General features: G+C 40.5%; 1 protein-coding gene across 6 annotated transcripts in view; it reads right to left on the reverse strand.

The window, feature by feature from the left end:
• The window catches only part of BICRAL (BICRA like chromatin remodeling complex associated protein), a 43500-nt gene that overhangs the window by 23321 nt on the left and 1826 nt on the right, over window positions 1–18353 (reverse strand). Inside the window, exons 1-2 of one of the 6 annotated variants that reach the window (XM_063152107.1) lie at window positions 10450–10638; window positions 2901–2996 (exon numbers count right to left, since the gene is read on the reverse strand). The exons of 2 other annotated variants lie outside the window; for them this stretch is intronic. The gene's annotated coding sequence lies outside the window, so the exon portion shown is untranslated. Of the gene's footprint in view, window positions 1–2900; window positions 2997–9232; window positions 9854–10449; window positions 10639–18353 lie in introns of those variants that run through there. 3 more of the 6 variants (XM_063152108.1, XM_063152106.1, XM_063152109.1) reach the window with 3 other exon arrangements.

Raw genomic sequence — 18353 nt, forward strand, 5'->3', positions numbered from 1 at the left:
TTCAAAGCAGGATGTGTGCAAGAAAATCCAGTGGGGTGCAAGAAGAAATTATTAAAATTTCACTGGTATATGAAGTTGTAATATACAAAAATACACTTGTGTATGCAAATTAATATAAATATATTGGGGACACATGCTCAAAAATCTTGCCAACAGGAGTGTGCAATCACAAACATCTGGAGACCATTGGCCTAGACCCTTAAACATTGACTCACTTCTATATTTGAATCAGTCTCTGGAGACTTCAGCCAGTGGAGGCTCTCGGTGAGGCTTGGCTGGGCCACTGGGACCCATCAATGCATCCAGGGCCCTGCCAAGAGCCCACACTAGAGAAAGCTGTGAAAAATACACTTTGGGAAGAGTCACACAAACTGCTGGAGCACTGTTACAATGCAGCCTAGCAAATATCTAATTATCAATACTACAGTGTCCTAAAAAAAAGGCACAAAAAAAAATCTGCTTATAAGAAGTAGGCCAAATTCAGCCCTGCTGGTGCATCCAACTAATTTACAAAGGGCAATCCTCACTAATTAGTCACAACCCAGCACAGATATTCCCTGTAGCGTATTAGCACAGCCCCTACCATTTTATTTCATATTTCTACCACACTGGTGAATACAGGATCTATTTCAACTTGGATAACATGTACTTGTGCAAGAAGCCCTGCCTAGCCCTTCTGGGAAATAACCACAGTGCCCTTTATCACACGTTCCCGAACGGAACATAAGAGAAGTTGAAAGTAATAAAACTGACGAGGAAATCCCAGCTATGCAAGCCAATCCTCTGGGAGACTCTTATTACTTGGCCTTAAAGCCTCTGCCTTCATTTCAACACTCTGACCTACTACAGAGCAAAGAGCAATAGAAGATGAATAGAGCAGTCCTGCCCTCCTCTCATCCACCTTCCCCGGGTCAGCTCAAGGCTTTGAAGAGTCAGCTGGAACAAAAACTGATCTGATAAAATATATTGATCTGTTTCAACTTAGGATGAGCTCCTTGATTGGCTCTGGCTTGCCACAGGGCTACAGCAGCACTAGTGCCAGCACAGGAGAGGGAATGAGGTAGGTGGAGAGTTAAACACAGGGGAAGGCAGCAGTGCTTCAGTCAGCTTAAAGCACATGTGGGGCTGGAGCACACACTGAATGCACACATCACCACAGTGCAAGCAGTGGGCCAGGGGAGCGATTATTCCCTTTCCAGCAGCACTCTGAGCTCCCAGCTGAAATCTGCTGGGCTTTCACACACAGACACTGCTCTTAAGAATACAAAACAATGTGAAGGAGTCCGACAGAGTGCAAGTAAAATCATGTGCTCACATGAAGGAACTGCTTTTCTTAGGCCTGGACAACAGAAGGCAAACCCAGGTGCTACCTGCAGCCTGCTAAAAGGGAGACTAAGATGAGCCAAGCAGGTTGCCTCTCATCAGCACACAGCAAGGCACAAAGCAAGAGCCAAAACATGGAACACAAAAAATCCCAACCAGATGCAAGGAAAAACATTCACAAGCAAGAATGTTCAAGCAAGGGGTTGGAATCATCCTCTTTGGAAATTTTCAAAACACAAATGGCCCTGACCAACCTGCTCTAACTGTGAAGCTTGTTCTGCTTACAGCAGGGGGCAGGGCCAGGTAACCATCTTAAATTTTTAACCAACATGCTACACAATCCACAGTATCATGTAACACATGCAGGGCCTACAACCTGCAGTGCCATTAAAACCAGATTTGCCCAGAAGCAGTCCAACTATTCACACACTCTTCAGATACTATCCATATTCTAAGAGCTGCAAACACTGGATTTTAAATTTACTCAAGTTATATTCCAGCTTGCAACAATAGAATTATTCTTCTTTCTCAAAGTCACTTATAATTTCATACAGCCTTAACAGATTGTTTCAGATACAAAGCAATAAACCTATTCTCACTTCCTGTAAAAAGCCCAAGCTAATGGAAAGCTTAGAAGAGCAACATCTAGAACAATAATTTCCAGAAAGTGTGATATAATCCACATCAAACCTTGATAAGGCACAGATAAATAAATCTATCTGCAGAACTGTTGGAAAAATCTAGACTCAAGAGTTTTGTGCAAATACATGAGATCAATTCCTGATTGGCAGCATGACTCCTTGGAGTGAACAGTGACCTTTGGAAATCGATGCTTTAGAGCAAGGTAATGACTGCTGTAGCTAAACCTTTATAATGGGAGATAATCAAACTGCACACAGGAACATCCCCAGCACCTGAAGCAATTACTGCTGGAGTTATGACATACACCCACTGATCCTCACAACTTCAGTATGCCTTTGTACACATCCTGTCAGCAGGAATTCTGACAAGATCTCTCTTGTGCTTTATAATGAACCTGTCCTAAAAGATCTTTTAAATTGTTCTGTTGCTCTATATCATTCTCCATTCAGAATTTTAATGTACAATCCCAAGTATTGAATACCTGAAGAAATGCATTGCCACTGGAAAAACAATCAGCACAAGAACAAAACCAGAACAAATCAGTTACTGCAACAGTCACTGCAGAGAATGGTACTGCTGTGAATTGAGTGTGCTACATCAAATTCGTGGCGTTTTCATCCCTCACAACCTTTCTGAGCACGGAGTAAGATAACTCTATTTAACCCAATGCATCCCTTGCTAAATTACATAAAAGGATTGCAGCAGCATTAAGTGACTCCACACTGACTGCAGAGACCAAACACCCAGAAACTAAGTCCTTCCCTCACACAGATTTCCACCAAAACCCTCATTAATTTCCACAGTGCTAATATTTTGCTCTGTGTGCTTCTGAACTACGGGGAAAAACCCCGAGCTGTTTCATCATCCCCTGGGTAATGTATCATCCTAGTGTGCACTTCAGATTGCCAAGGTGCTGTTACCACTGCCTGCCTTACCCTGTCAGTTCTCCCTCAGGTTCCTATCCAACAGGCAGCCTCGGATTCAGTGAAGGAAACTCCTAGACAGGAACAACCAGACCTCATTTGCATTCTCTGCAACACAGAAGTGTAAGAAAAAAGTATAAACTCAAATCCTTATCATCATAACGTTTATTCTTAAATTTCATATCAATACTACTTTTGAGCAATCTAGTATCTTGCAAAGTGAATTTCAGATTCTTGTAAGTAACCAAAACTCCATCTTATAATCAACTTAAGAGCTGCTTACCATGTCAAGCCCTCCGTTTTCAAGAAATTGATTTTTACATGGACAGAATACAAAAATTGGTATTAAGAGGTATTTCCACTTCTCCCTCCCATTACTGTAAAAAATTATGTGCTGCAGAACAATGAAAAGTACTCAATGGAAAAGAAGTAAATATTGAAAAATTAATTGCAAATTAAAACCTCACTCGGAAGTCATAAGTATCCAAACATGGTCATTTCAAGACAACAGGACTAAGGAAAAATAATCCTTTTAAAATGCACTTTGTGAAACACAAAGATTTACTATTCACTCATAAACTAAGTATGCTGTACTTATATCCTACAATATGGAATTACTACTTACAAACATTTCTTTTCCAGAGTAATCAAAAGTTACTACACTGTTGCAAAATCTACCAGGAACTGTGCTCTAAAATACAGCTAAAAAACTAAGAAATTTGGAATTCTAATCCAGTAATACAGTGTATTATGCAAGCATTACCTTCTTAATATTAAAAAATAAGTTTTCATTCCAAGAATCTTAATCTGAATAGTACTTCTAAGATAAATTTGCAACGCTTGAAATTAGCTGTAGAACTGATTTAATCATCAGCATTTCAGACATCTGTATGCAACAAAGTATGAGAAGAAGTTGGTAATTTTAAATATTCAAAAGAATGATGAAAAACCTTTCTAAGAAAAACTACTCTAAAAAATAGAAACAATTCAGGAATCAGAAAAACAGCAACAAGAAAAGAAACACAAAAGTGCTTCCTCTCAGGAATTGCTAGGCACAACATTATGCCTCTTCATGGTTTTTAAGATCTGGCAGAGGTGCTTACACATCCAGCTCCACACACAGAAGGGTAAATAAAAACCACAGACAACCTACAATAGGCTGTTCATCCAACTCCTACATTCCCCTTTAGTACACCATTAAAAGATTTGAGTTTGCCAAATGTGGTAACTTAGCAAACTTCCAAGAACTACAGTGACATTTTAGTATGTTAGGGGAAAGAAAGGAAATGTGCCTTTCAATTAACAGTATGGATGATAGTAATGGCTAATCCAGCTACAGGCAACACTCCGGGTACACAAGTGAACACCCTGTGTGGCTGTCTCCAGTCATTTCCCTGAGATACCCATGTTCAGCACACCATTTCTGATTTATTCAATACAATTTTTTTTCTACTGCATCCACGGCTGCTCTTGGCAATATCAAAACCTTAACAAGACTTTTATCAGGAAATAAGATTTCTTTTTAAATCACATAGAGAAAATCCAGAGTAACCTCAGCCTGAAGGTCAGGCTGCTGCCTTATCCCTGGGATCTCCCAGGCTAAAGGCTGGGCTCAGACTTTCCTCCAGCAGTGACTATGCTCATCACTACCCTATGGCCTGTTGTGGGCTCTGTCCTCCAAGCTGCTCCACCACACACACGATTCCTCAGGAATCTCAATATTCATAAAACATTCTGAAAGGTCCCAGTTCTATCCTACAAGACACACAGGAGGCAGGATCTCAGCAGTTCCTTAGGAAGGAAACATTCACCTGCCCAGAAGATACGGGGTGCCCTTAAGCATTTCTACAAATTACTGTATGCTATAGTGCAGACTGCTAGCGTATGTTCTTTGTGCAAAACTATACTCCAAGAAATGTTCAGTCAGTCCCTCAGATGGTTTTTACCTTGTTTCTACTTGAGAATACTCAAGTTTCATACTTCTTATTGTGAGATATAGTTTTCAGAGATGTTGAAAAAATATTCTGCAGGCCCGTAACTTCTTTATGAATGAACATTTCTCAGTTCATTTATAAACCAATGCCCAATTAATATACCTTTTCATTGCCACTCTAGTCCATACTAGTTTAAAAACCAAACTTTGCACAAGCATGGTTCAGATGAGCTAGTTAGTGTCTGCTACCAACTGCCAATAATTAGCTGAACAGCCATTTACACTCCTTTCAGTTATTATGTTTGGGGAAACTACTGAGAAGTGAATAGGATTAATTGACAGATGTGTAACTACTTCAGCAGCGCAGTCCTTATCAACGCCCCAAATCCAAGCTGAAAATCCTCCACACTGTCCTTCTTGAAGCCAATGCCTCGCTGACTGCCAACTGCCAACAGAAATTTCACCACCTATTTCAGTGGGGCCAAGAGAACTTCTGTAGTTGACTTATCTCAATAAATTCAAGCTCCAACACCAGGTCTTGAAACTCCACGCTTGGATCAAGTTCACAGTAAAACAAGTTCCACCTGAGACAAGGCATAAGATCAGACCTTACAAAAATAATCAATCAGTCTCTTGCAATGAAGTTAAATCCTCCTCTCCAGACCTTCCCTTTCCATTTCACCACCCCTTCTCAATACCTTCAATGAGAGAAAGGTTACTGTGTTAGGTTTTTACACTGATTTTGCCTGCTTTCTTTCTATTTCTTTTGGTAAGGATTCCCTTAGCCCTAGAACATTTTTAAACTAGTGCAAGAAAATAAAAGAATAATAATAAAAAAGAAACTTGATAGTCTCTCTGTGCTAGTTAATGATGGTAATCTTTATTTTGTCTAAAGCCTCAAATAAAGCAAAAGATTACAGAGTAGTTGGGGTTTTTTTCCAACTATGAAATCAGGAACAAATTAACACTTGAAAAAAAAATACACATATTCATTTAACTATGTGATGACCTGAAAAAAACCTCAGTTCAGATTCGTGCTTATGCATTTATGGTGGTGTTAACAAGGGCCCTCCCAAAACTGCTCACTCTTTCACATTAAAACAGTGGCAGGTCACAATGAATGTTAGAACAGTTTATTATTGTCACTGCTTTTCCTCTACCATAAGAAAGGAAAACACACTTGTTTTTGTAGACAATCCCCATGTCTATATGGCAATAAAAAAAACCTTTCAAGTACAGATGCAGCTTATTCCAGCAGAAGCACTGCAAGGAATTCTGCCAACTCTCTGAACAGTGACTACATTATCAAAGAGGCTCTTATGCCTGCTCTGCAGCCAGTACTCAGCCAGCAATGGCACACTGACGCTGGCTGCTACACCTCCCCCAAAAAGCAGCAGCCATTAATTTACCACGAGCCTAATACAGCATGAGGAGGCACGATCATTGACCATTAGAGCCTCAGTGTGAAACCCGACTGCAGCTATACAGCTACAACTTCTCTGGAAACCATGTGAAGTGTACCAGCAAAACTCTGCAAAGGCAGCAGGCACCACACCCAGGTATCCTAGAGCTCTTCAGCTCCAGCCATGGGCTTCCCTCTGCTGGAAAACTCCATGCACACAGAAAGGGACCTTGGAGCAAACTGGATATGCAGCTCTTACTAGCACAGCTTTGGGCCTTTCCTCTCAGTAGAACTAAAATAAATACATCAACTGTACTGGGAAAGGACATGTGAGGGAGCTGAGGCAGGAAAGCTGCACATTCATAAAGTGATGTAAATACTTAGCTACAGTACAACCATCTCTGCAGCTGAGCCCACACATTTAGTCAGAGCATTCTCAACCCCAGGATACAGGTACTGCACACAAAGCAAGCACTCCAAGTATGCCCAAAACAAGCACACACCAGTGAGTAAGCCAAGGGGTATCAATGGAAGCACTACCAGGCTACTGTATCAACATGGTGAGCGAGCTCTGCATTCCTCCAGCAGTGTAAACAAGTGACACCCAAAGCAAAGTGCTGCTTGCAACAACAGCCACAAACTTTTAAGCTCGGAGAGACAAAAACACATCTAAAAAGAACAGATCTGGAATATTTAAGTAGTAACCAACCAAGATCTCAATGCAAGATGAGAATATGGTGTGCTTTAATGCAAGCAGGCAGCTGTGCAGATTATATATAGTCATTTGGCAAGTACTAGGCCCTGAGAGAATATAAAATGGTCATTTTTATCCTGTTTCTGCCATTTCTTCACTATTTTCACAAATTAATGAAGAAAATCAAACACAGTCTCCCAGACATTCAAGGCATAAGAGAGAAATTTTATTATTTATAGATATGCCACCATTAAAAAAATAATTCACCACCTTGATCCCAAGATTCCTGTTAATGAAGATAATCACTTCAAGAAGCAGTGAATTTAATGATATAAGAGTTCTGAAATATGTGAACAAATACTGTATTCTACATTCAAAATCTCTGTAAATAAGTTTCATAGCTGGTGTTTTATTCAAAGCTAAAATGCCAACAAGTCCCCAGGAAAGTCTTTTAAAAAGACAGTTTATATCCAGACAATTTTTTTGTATATTCCAAGCAGTAAGTGTATTTCACAGAAATGTTGTTTAAAACCCTTCAACAGGCAAAAAAAATTTAAACATTTAAATAATTAAAAACATCTTAAGATTATTTCTGAATTTTAAAAAATCTCCCACTTCTATCAGGAATGAGCAATGAGAACGGGGAAGCTGACCTCTGATGTGAGAAAAAACAGAAATCCAAGAATTACACAAGCATTCCACACTCCTTAGCGGGCACAGGATAAGCTGGCTTGGCAGCACACCTTCCTCTTCCCAGGTACAGGTGATGTTGGTATTAAGCTGAAGTCTCATGAGCTCTGAGCAATCATACAGAAATATTAAAAAAAAAGGTGATTTTGGAAAAAAAAGGTATTTGAAGTGCTCGTCCTAAAAACAGCACCAAAACAAAACTTTAAAAAATATATTAAGGTGGAGCTGTCAAATTAAGTAATTTGGAAAAAGGAGCTTCTCCTTAGACATAAAAGAGCAATAAAAACTTGAAAATATCCTAGTCCCCTCCCTACATCAAGATATTACGACAGTAACAGCAACAAAACAAGCAACCTACCCACCAAAAAAATTACCTATGCTTTTTTTTTTTTTTACAAGCACTACCGAAACCTCTTCAATGAAGAATACCTTGCCCTATGGACTACACCGGACCGTTTTTTAAAGGTGGATTTCCTTTTTAATGTTTTATTTTTCGGCCATCGTTCAGAAAAAAATGTTCTTTCAAATCTTTTATTAATTCCTATACGTTGAATGACAAGAAACGCGTATTTCAGAGGTAAAGAAAACAAGCTTGTAAGGACTCTTGGCGGGATCGAAGCTGCGCGGACGGGCCCGGGCGAGCCAAGGCTGTTAAACCGCTCCTTAAGACGGTGACCAAGGATTAGGAAAGGAGTGAGGGGGTGCGGGAGGGAAGCAAGGCTTTGAGGATTTCGGGGAGATCTCGGCTCCCAAAGCCCAAAGCAGAAACGCTTCCCAGACAAGACACAGAAATATGGCCCGAGCTGGGCGCGACGGCACCGCCCCACACGGCGCGGCGACAGCAGAAAGGACCTTAAAATGGCGCCCGTGGGGGAGGAGAGCGGGTGAAACTGCGCAACAAACGCTGGCAGGGAGCCAGGCAGCGCCATCTTCCCGCTCCCCCGCGCAGCCGGGGCTGCCTGCCCGCCGAGCCCGGGCACGGCCGGTGCCGCCGCTGGAGCCGCTCTCCTCTCTGCCCAGCAGTCCTCGGCCACCCCGCGCTGCCGAGCCCGGGGAAGGAGAGGAGCAGCGAGCACGGAATGGCGAAAGGGAGAGGCCTCCACATCTCATTCCTCCCCACAGTGATTAGCAACAGCTCTAAGGAAATACATGCGTGCCCTCTACGCGTCGTTCGATTTTGCCCGGCTTTTAACGTCTCTATACCTATTTTCTGCCATCATCTGTAACTGAATTTTGTAATAAATACCAAAAAACAAAATATAATTTACATACTTGAATACTGCCCATGACTCAATAAATGTGAACAGTGACCATTTTAGAAAACCCCCTTCACAACCTACTTCTCTCTCTAAGCCACAAGTAAAAAAATCTATTTACAAAATACTGCTTCTTTTGCGCAAAATAATCCCAGCAGCACAAAGGATCGGGTTTACATCCACTCTACAGCGAAGCCAAAGGGGGTCACTCCAGAAAGAGACGCTTTATTGTGTTTTAAAGAGGCGTTACAATTAAATATTTTCTGTCTCCGAAAGAAAAATAAAAAATTAAATAAATAAAATAAAAGGCACATCGAAAAACTCGATCCCGAAAAGGCGAAAAAAAAAATCGCATTAGCCCAAACCTACCGCCCGAGCATTTCGCGCACCCACAAAAAGCGGCACCGTTTCCATTCCTCGGTTAAACGCAGGAGGCACGGAGCGATTCGGAGGAAATTGCAAATAAAAAACCAAACAAATCAAATCAAATCTAGTGGCGACACCGAAAACGAGGAAATTAGTGAAAAATAAATCCCCAGCAGGTACAACTCTGAGACACAAGCTCAAAGAAAAGACAAGATTAGGGTGGTGGCGAGTGGAAGGGGGAAAGAAAAAAATCAAGCCATGAGCGAAAAAGGAAAAAAGAAAAGAAAAATCCTTCCCAGCTGCACAGCCAGGAGAGAGACGAAGTGTCTCCATTTTCCCGACGAGGAGGAAGAAAAGACTGTTTCACAGACCACAGAGCTTTAGAGAAAAGCAAAGAAACGAGGGGGGAAAAAAAAGAGGGAGGAGATTTGAAAAGATTATTTTTCTTTCTCCCTCACACACTCTCTCTATCCCCCTCTCTCCCTCTCACTCTCTCACACTCACACATACACACACACTCTCTCTCCCTCCTCTCCTCTTTCCATCCCTCTCTTGATGGCCATCAAGGGGGCGGAAAAAAAAAAAAAAAAGACAACAACAACAACTAATTTTAAACCGGCTCAATCAATGAGTCATTAAAAGAGATTTTTCTTCCCTCCTCTCCTGAATTTGCATGGCATCAGCAAGAAAAAAAAAAAAAAAAAAAAAAAAAAAAACCCACCCCAAACCTCTCCCCTCTCTGCAGCTATCAGCCTGGACCTGAAACCTTATCTCTCCCTTCAACCCCCCCCCCCCCCCGCGCCTTTATTTTAAGAAACAACTTTTTTTTAAGTGCCCTCAGCAGCCACCACCACCATCCTCGCGGAAAAAAAAATTAATATATATAGTTCATTTCCATGTGAATCCACATCTGCCCAAACAACAGCCACCCACAAAATATCCCTCTTCTTCCTCCTCGTCTCCCCTCTCGCTCGCTCTCTCTCTAGATATATATTTATATACATAGCCCCAGAGCCAATAGCTCTCTGGGCTGAAACCTAATATCCTGGTTTTGGCAACTCCTGGTTGTTAATTTGCTCCTCTTTCTTTTCTGTCTGTCTGGAGATAGATTTCCCCCCTCTCTTTTCCCTCCCCGAAGGAAGGGAGGAAGGAGGTTGTGTGTTTTTTTTTTCCTTGAAATTTTTATCACAAAATTATAATACACTCAAAGGGAAACTCACCGTCATGAAAAAGCAGTGCCTTGTCAACGGGGTTTCTTCGCCATCACATCAGGGGCTGGCAGTGTAGGAGAGAGAGAGGGAGAGCGAGAGAGCGAGGGAGGGAGGGGGGAGAGCGAGCGGGAGAGGGAGCGAGCGAGAGAGGGGGAAAGAGAAAGCGAGCGGGAGGAGAGCGCGGCTCCGCTCGGCTCCGCTCCGCGCCCGCACCGCCGCCGCCACCGGCACCGCACCGCCGGGCCCGGCACGGCACGGCCGCGCAGCTCCGCCGGGACACAACGCCGCAGACCGGCGCCCGGGCACACGCACCGCCGCCCTGGCATGATGAGTCCCCAGCCCCGGCGCGATCCTCGCTCCGCGTTTAAAGCCAGGCCCTTTAAAAACTTCGGCTCCTTTTTTTGGGGGGTTGTGTTTTTCAGAAACCCGTAGGTCTGGAGACCTAGCCTAGGCTGCTGGCTTTAGGTTAAAAGTTGGGGTTTGTTTGGGGTTACAGGGAAGTAAAACAAAGTTTTTATCCTATTAAAATTAACCTTGATGTAAACAATTTGGCTGATTTCCTTCATATTAAAGCTGTAAATCACTATAAGTTTGGTGGGTGGGAGGGGGTCCCCAGAAAAATAAATGCATGTGCAGGGGGCTCCCCGGAAAAATAAATGCAGGGTCACCTTGAAAAATATAATATTTGATCCCCTGGCAAGCTATACTATTTTAAGTATTTTTAGATATGTTCTTATCAGCCTTGCTGGAAACAAAATTCAAGAACTTCAACTACTTTAAAAAGTTTTGGGTAATCTAAAATTGTTAATTTGAAGTCAAAGGTTATAGCACTGAGAGTTCATTAATGCTATTCTACAGTTTACTTCAGCTAAAAGCATTAATAACTTTGTTCAAAGCTTTTTTGTTATAGAAAACTTCCAATTTCCACCATTCACTTCATTCACTGATTGAGAACAATTTAATTCTAAAAAATTAATTAATTTTGCAGATAATTCAGAGAAGCCTGGTTTATTAAAAAAACCATTTTGATTGAAAGCAGATTTTTAGCATGCAGATATATGCACGGTAATGCTTTTAAAAACAACAACAAAAAATATCTTTAAGACCCTTTTTCTGCTAGTTATGGTAATTCCCAAGGACTTTACTATTTTATTCCTAAGTAACTTTGTTAAAACTCCTTAGAGACAAGGATTTGAAGACTTTATTTAGTAGCATATCCTTCTTTGTTAGCTTCACACAGCTCAAAAAAACCCTCTCACAATGCTTTAGGTTTTTTAAGCAACTATATCAAAATGGTTAAGGGCAGTGTACTAAGTGAACCTTCTTAAAGAACTTGGCCAGACTGCTTATCTTAAAAAAAAATCTCAGCACCTCAGCATTGTTTTCCAATTAGAATCTGGTTATATTATTTTTTTAATTAATCAGCCAATTCCAAACTTTTGCCAAAGCCAAGACTCGCCTACAATCCTTGTTTACATGCACGCCCCCAGTAGAAAAGTGAGGTGAAGTTTCAGATCACTCCCAAAGTGGAAGGGTTGGGCCCAAGCAAAGAAACCTTAGCAGGAGTCCAGCAGATCCTTTGTGCAGCCCAGACCGAACCGGCCCGTGGCTGTGCCTTGGCCATCAGCCAGATTACCAACTGCACTTTCCTGACTGCAGCAAGGACCCCAACAGCCACAGCACGGACACAAACACCACGTCCAGAGAGCTCTGCAGGAGCTGTAAGCCCATACTCTGACACCAGCATTAGAAAATCCAAAAGGCCAACATTTCAAGGTTCCTAACTTCAGTAAATGCTTCAAGGCCAAACTGCCCTGAATTCAAACCTGCTCAGCTTCACTGGCTTTAGAGAATATTGCCCAAGTGAGAACTTGTATGGAGAAACACCACCAGCATTCTTATTTGGTTAACAGGAAGGAACTTTGTTTCAGAGGTTACAAGGCTGAGCATCTGATCAGTATGTTGTTATTATTATTACTCTCCCAGTCCTACAGAAACCACAAATAGGAAGCAGGCAATACGATACAAAGAAGGAACTGGAGAAAGGAAGGCAAGTGATTTTGAATGGATTCTGTTACCATAAGAAACACAAGGAATCCTACATAAGTTTTCTATGATGGTACCGTAACTTACTTTCCCTAAAGGATGTTTCAAGGCAGCATTGACAAGAGCATTACTAAGCAGGTACAGTACAAAAAGGGAAGGAGAACTAACATCATCTATACAATGAAGCACCCTGCAGTAACTAGATTTCTCCATATCTACACACATTTGCTATATTTGTTCACAGGTAGAAATGGTTACCAAAAAAAAAAAATCAAGGGTTGGATGTAACTTTATAGGTCATATTGAAGTACACACTTAATGTTACCTTCAATACTAAGAGGTCTGAATGCAGCCATCAGCTGTAATGTTACCACTTTCAGGTATACTACAGAATTTCTCAGACCATGTTTGTAAAGAACTACTGCTTTTTCCTGGCAGGTACTCATGCTGTTTTAAGAGCATCACGTGGTGTTTCAGAACTGGGTGTCACTGCCCCGAGAGGTTGCCCCTCTTCTCACTGCCTTACTGCCTGAATACAAAAGACCCTTGTATGTCAACATTCTTCTACCTCAAGGTCACCTGCTCAGAGCTGTCATCTTCAACCAGAGTCCTATGTACAATGCACAATCAGTTGCTGCCCTTCTTTAGCTTCCACCATCACATTAATACATTTTCTTTCCTGTAGCAGCTTTATAAGGAGCAAGGGGAAATAAGCACAAGAGAGGAAAGACCAGTGTCAAAAGGAAGAAGATAAATCTTTGGAAGACTGAGAGACGTTGGTGTAAAAACAGCGACTGGGAACGTCACGTGCACTCATCACACAACAAACTACTTGGCTGTATTTTGACACCAGCTGTCAAACTGTGACCATGCTGTTTAACAAATACCACTCTCATAGGTGTGCAAAGACACCAAATGACATTTGGAGTGATCCAATACATTGCCCTGAAATGACAGACTGTGAAGAACTGAAAACTATGCCTAGATATTGAGAGGGAGAAAATAAGGGGTTACAAAACATCCTTATTCTTTCTGTCTCCAGGTTTCTCCTACATCAAGTCACTTTGCTGATATTCAGACCATTTTTTCAGGTCTGCATCACATGCACTCCAATTCTTGTTCAATCATAAATTAGTACCCCAAAAGAAGGTAAGGCAGCAATAGATTCGTAATGAAGAATGTAAGGACTAAACTAGTGCATTAAAGGAATTAATTCCACAGGCATTCCAAGGTTTTTGCATTAATAGATGGTTGTAATCTCAACTCACTGCATCCCTTCAGAGATATATTGCAAGGAAAAGAATGCCATTTGCTTCACTGCAGCCTTGCTTCCTCAGCCTGAATCCTTCAGCTCTATTGATGACACTTCTTCCTCCCATGCTTTTTCTTTCCATTCATTAATGTGTTTCTTATGTCAGCTCATCACCAGTCACACCTTTTACTTATCTACACATGCTTAATTAATTATTTAAATTTTAAAAAATAGCTAAGCTTGAAGGCACAGAAACAAATAGGTCATCATTAAAGGGCACAGGCAATAGAGAGGTAGAGGTCACTTGACAAGTAGGGCACCCAAATACAGCGGCATGAAAACAGACAAGGACTTTAACTTGGAACATAAACCTAACATACCACACAAAAAATTCAGTTCAATATCCACCAAATTCTGAACAATTACCACCACTATTTTGATGACTCACCCATAAAAGTTACCTAAACATTACAATGTTCAGCTTGATACCATGCCTTCCTTATCCAAAACAGTACTTACAAAACCTGGGTCATAATTGCATGATGTAATTTGTAAAGCTGCATGACTCCAGTATCAGTCATCACACCAAAGGCAGAACTACTTAACCAAAGGTATCTTAAGGGGTGACTGGTCAGGACATAGGCAGTGAGAGGGGGTAATGAAGAGTGAACCTCAGAACAAGAGATTTCTACCAATACCAGAAGACAGACAGGTTTCTGTGACTGGAGAGTGTGTGAAGGCCAACAGGGCTGGTCTATGATGAATCTAAAAAGCAGATTTTGGAGAACAGTGCTTCTCTGAGATGGGGATCTGACACACAGCAACAATTAAGTAAAGCCAAAGAAAACATGGTGACTGGAGGTTCCATTTAAACAAATTGCAATTCAAAATTATTACTGGAACAGATCAAGAATTCCTATATCATTCTCTAGGTTATTTAAATATAGTCTCATATTCTTCAGCCTAAAGTACCCTAAAATGGAGAATTAAGTTTGAAAGATTAATAGCTCTCACTTCCAAGTTAGAATAATCTTAAGATATTCAGCCACTGAAATGTATCAGAAAAAAATAAAAATACCCTCACCTCTGGAGACAGAGCTTTATTACAGAAATAATGGAGAAGTAATCTTGCCCAACTAACACTGCCAAAACTGATGGAAGAATTTAAACTAAAAATGATAGCAGAAATTGGGACAACCTTCTATCACATTCGTAGTTAATGTGGCTAGCACAAATTAATGGAAAAAAATCAGCGAAGTAAGGATACAGAAATACAGATGAGTATATTAATGAATAGTTGGACACAAGGATTTGGGTGTTGGTTTGGTTTTTTTTTTAAACATAGTACCAATTAAAAACAGCAGCCTGTCAATGAAACTAACAAGAGAAGCATTCCTAATACAATTGTGGTATTGTGGATGTTGTTTAAAAAAAAATAAAACCAAACAAAAATGGGAGGAATTTAAGCAAAAAAAAGGAGGCCTAAAACATGAAATAGGGATACAGAAACACAATGGAATAGTAAATTATACCAAAGCTGTTTGTGTTCTTGAAAGAAACAAGGACCTGCTAAGCTACACTTGTATAAGGACAAGACAAAATGGACAAACAGAAGGGACATTATGAATAAAGCACCACCTAAGTCAGAACTTTTGAGACAGAATAGTTTTACTTGGACATTTTTGAGTTCCTGCTATGAAATCAACTGGATAAGATTTGGATATGAATGAAGATTGCTGTAAAAGAAATCTTTATATTATGACTAGAATGGGTATCAGTATGAATGGAATTTATTCTCAGATTTAGACTGGAGAACAAATGCTAATAATAGGAGGAGGAAGCCCTCATTCAAAATTATAGCTGACAGACTTTTTCCTAAGATGAATAAATGGCAAAAAGAATACAAGTATAGTTTTATCCACTAGGGAATATACTGCAGGAGAGCTAATAGGAAAACTTGGATATGACTTGGAGTTAATTCTATTTAAATCACTCAAAGATAAATGGAATATGTTTCCAAGTAAGATTCACAATTCTAAAATAGAAAACTTTGATATTCTATTGAACCTAGGTGGTCCATTGAACTGGCTAGTCCAATAACCACAGTTTTCTGAAATCCATTTTAAAAAATAACTGTAAAAGTATCTGAAATGTAAAGCAAGGCAATGAAAAAAAACTCTCAGAAACTCCATAACTAATAGAATAATTGCCTCAAAGGGAGAGTCCATAAAGCAGTAACTGTAGCTTACATACCCAGTCTCCAGAATTTACCTACAGTCAATTAGCAAGCTAGGATTCTATATAGCAGTCAGCAGCTAGACCTGGACCAAACCTAAGTCACTTCCTGCTCTTGAGGTCTTGTGTTTAGCATATTTGGGCCCTGCTTTGTTAATCTGAAAGTACCTTTTGTCATAAAGTGCTATGCTTTGAAGCTGTCCCTGGTTTTGAAGGATAACTCATTTTTGTTGAAATCTGTTTCTCCACCTTTGGCATTGGGAACACCATGTTCTCAGAAGGGACCAGCTCAGACTAGTTTCAAAACAAGTGCACCTTGACTGGTTGGAATATAATTAGTATCTTAAGCATTCCCAAGGATTACATTCAAAGCTTTGGCATTACTCACAGCAATTAAGTTGCACCAAGTAAGTCTCATAGTTTTAGCTTTAACACTCAATAAGTGATTTAAAAACACATGTATTTTACATTGTCCTGGCTTTCCATATGGCCAGATATATATAAAGCACATTTTAGTGCAAACAAAAGCTTTAAAAAAAAAAAAAAAATCAATCAGTATGCCAAACGTAACGTTCAAAGAATTTCTTTTTTCCAAATGAACCGAGATACAGTAACTCAACATTCACTTTTAATGAAGCCCCATTGCACCGTGACAAATGTGCAGCCTACGGTATCTTAAATGAATCATAATATGGCTTACATCTTTAATGCCTGATCACAGAGCCAGAGGAGTTCAAAGAGTCCTTACTAAAACCATCAGTGGAAACGCTGGTTGCACAGGGCACTGAAGTACCTACTTTGTAGCCAGAAGTAATTACGCTGCTCTGCTAATCTCTGCTGCAGAAACTCAATCTAGCAGACACAGATCACATCTAGCAGATAAGGGCTCCATGCAAGGCACAGAGGCTGCTGCTTTTCTTGAAAACACGCACAGCATTTTTGTGTGATGGTGCAACACACATGCATAACACCCTTTGGAATAAAAATTGTCAGTGTTGGGAATACATACTGATGAGAAGGAATAACTCTACTTCCTTCCCTCCTCTGCTTGAGAGACTGCAAATCTACACCTTGAGATCATGCCACATCTATGAGGTCCCTGACTTTTACAAGCACAGGAACCTCAGGTGTAAGAATCCATTATTATGAGGCTGAGCACACAGTTGCCTCTGTGGATCTCCCCTTTATTCCCCACTCTTCTTAAAATAATGAGGGAACGAGACAGGATCTTGAACCTTCAGCTGAACTACACAATACATCTCACTTAAAAGGCTATGAGGTAATGCTGTTGAGCTATAACAAATCAGTAGGAAATATTTCAGGCAGATAGCATTCATGACTGATAACCATGGGACACAGATTTAAACCTGGAAGCACACACAGAGCTCGTATTTCCAGACTTTCACAGCACTAGATCAAAGTAAACAAGTGCAACCTGCACCTCCACATAAAATAATGGAAACTGTAGAGTTCAAACAATGGCACAAGGCCTTACTGAAATGACTGCTATCTACCTTCAAACCAGAAAGGAACAAAAGCACAGGCAAGAGGGAAAAAATATAACACAGAGAATTATGTACCTTAGTTTTTCTCATATCCTCAAACAGCCAAACTACTTGTTACAGCTTACCCAAGTGACTCCAAGCCTGAGCTAGAAAGCTTACATTTTATTCAGGTGGTTACTGTCTGGCACACACAGCAGCCTCAAAACATAGAAGTTGCTGCCAGCAAAGTCAGGAGGAAAATTGTCAGACTTTGTATGACCACCAAAAAAAAAAAAAAAAAAAAAGGCACATGCCAATATAAATTATACAAAACCTCAAATTGTAAGTGTGGAAAGTAATTTTGGAACATCAGGATGAAACAGTTGGAAGATTTTTTCATTATGGTCATACATTTTACCTTCTTGTCTCTGGGTATACTTTTGCTTTTTGACCAAAATAACAATTGTGCACGTTAGCAAGGTGAAAAGTTTCCAGTCTCTCCCAGACACTCATATTCACAAGGGTATTTGGTCCTCATTAATTTAAACCTCCAATCACCTATAGAAAAAACAATTCAGAATACCTAGCATCCTAAGTGCCCAGTACAATAAGGAGTAATTACAGTACAGCATAAAATACCTAACATTTATTCTGTGCTGTGCACGCTAAGGTTTGCTTGCAATCATTCCAACATGAAGTTCTTTTACCCAGTGCAGTTAATCCACAGGCTCACATCTGCATTAACGAATATTTGTGCATATGAAAAACAGCAAAAACCTTTTTCTGTCAATACCCTCACATACAGGATAAGCACTTCCATCACTGTTACCACCTGTATTAGCTAGACTCAAGGGAGCATAAGGCAAACAGAGCCTCCTAGCTAAAATGAAACATTC

The sequence above is a fragment of the Melospiza melodia genome, chromosome 3 (assembly GCF_035770615.1).
Source record: "Melospiza melodia melodia isolate bMelMel2 chromosome 3, bMelMel2.pri, whole genome shotgun sequence".
NCBI classification, from domain to species: domain Eukaryota; kingdom Metazoa; phylum Chordata; class Aves; order Passeriformes; family Passerellidae; genus Melospiza; species Melospiza melodia.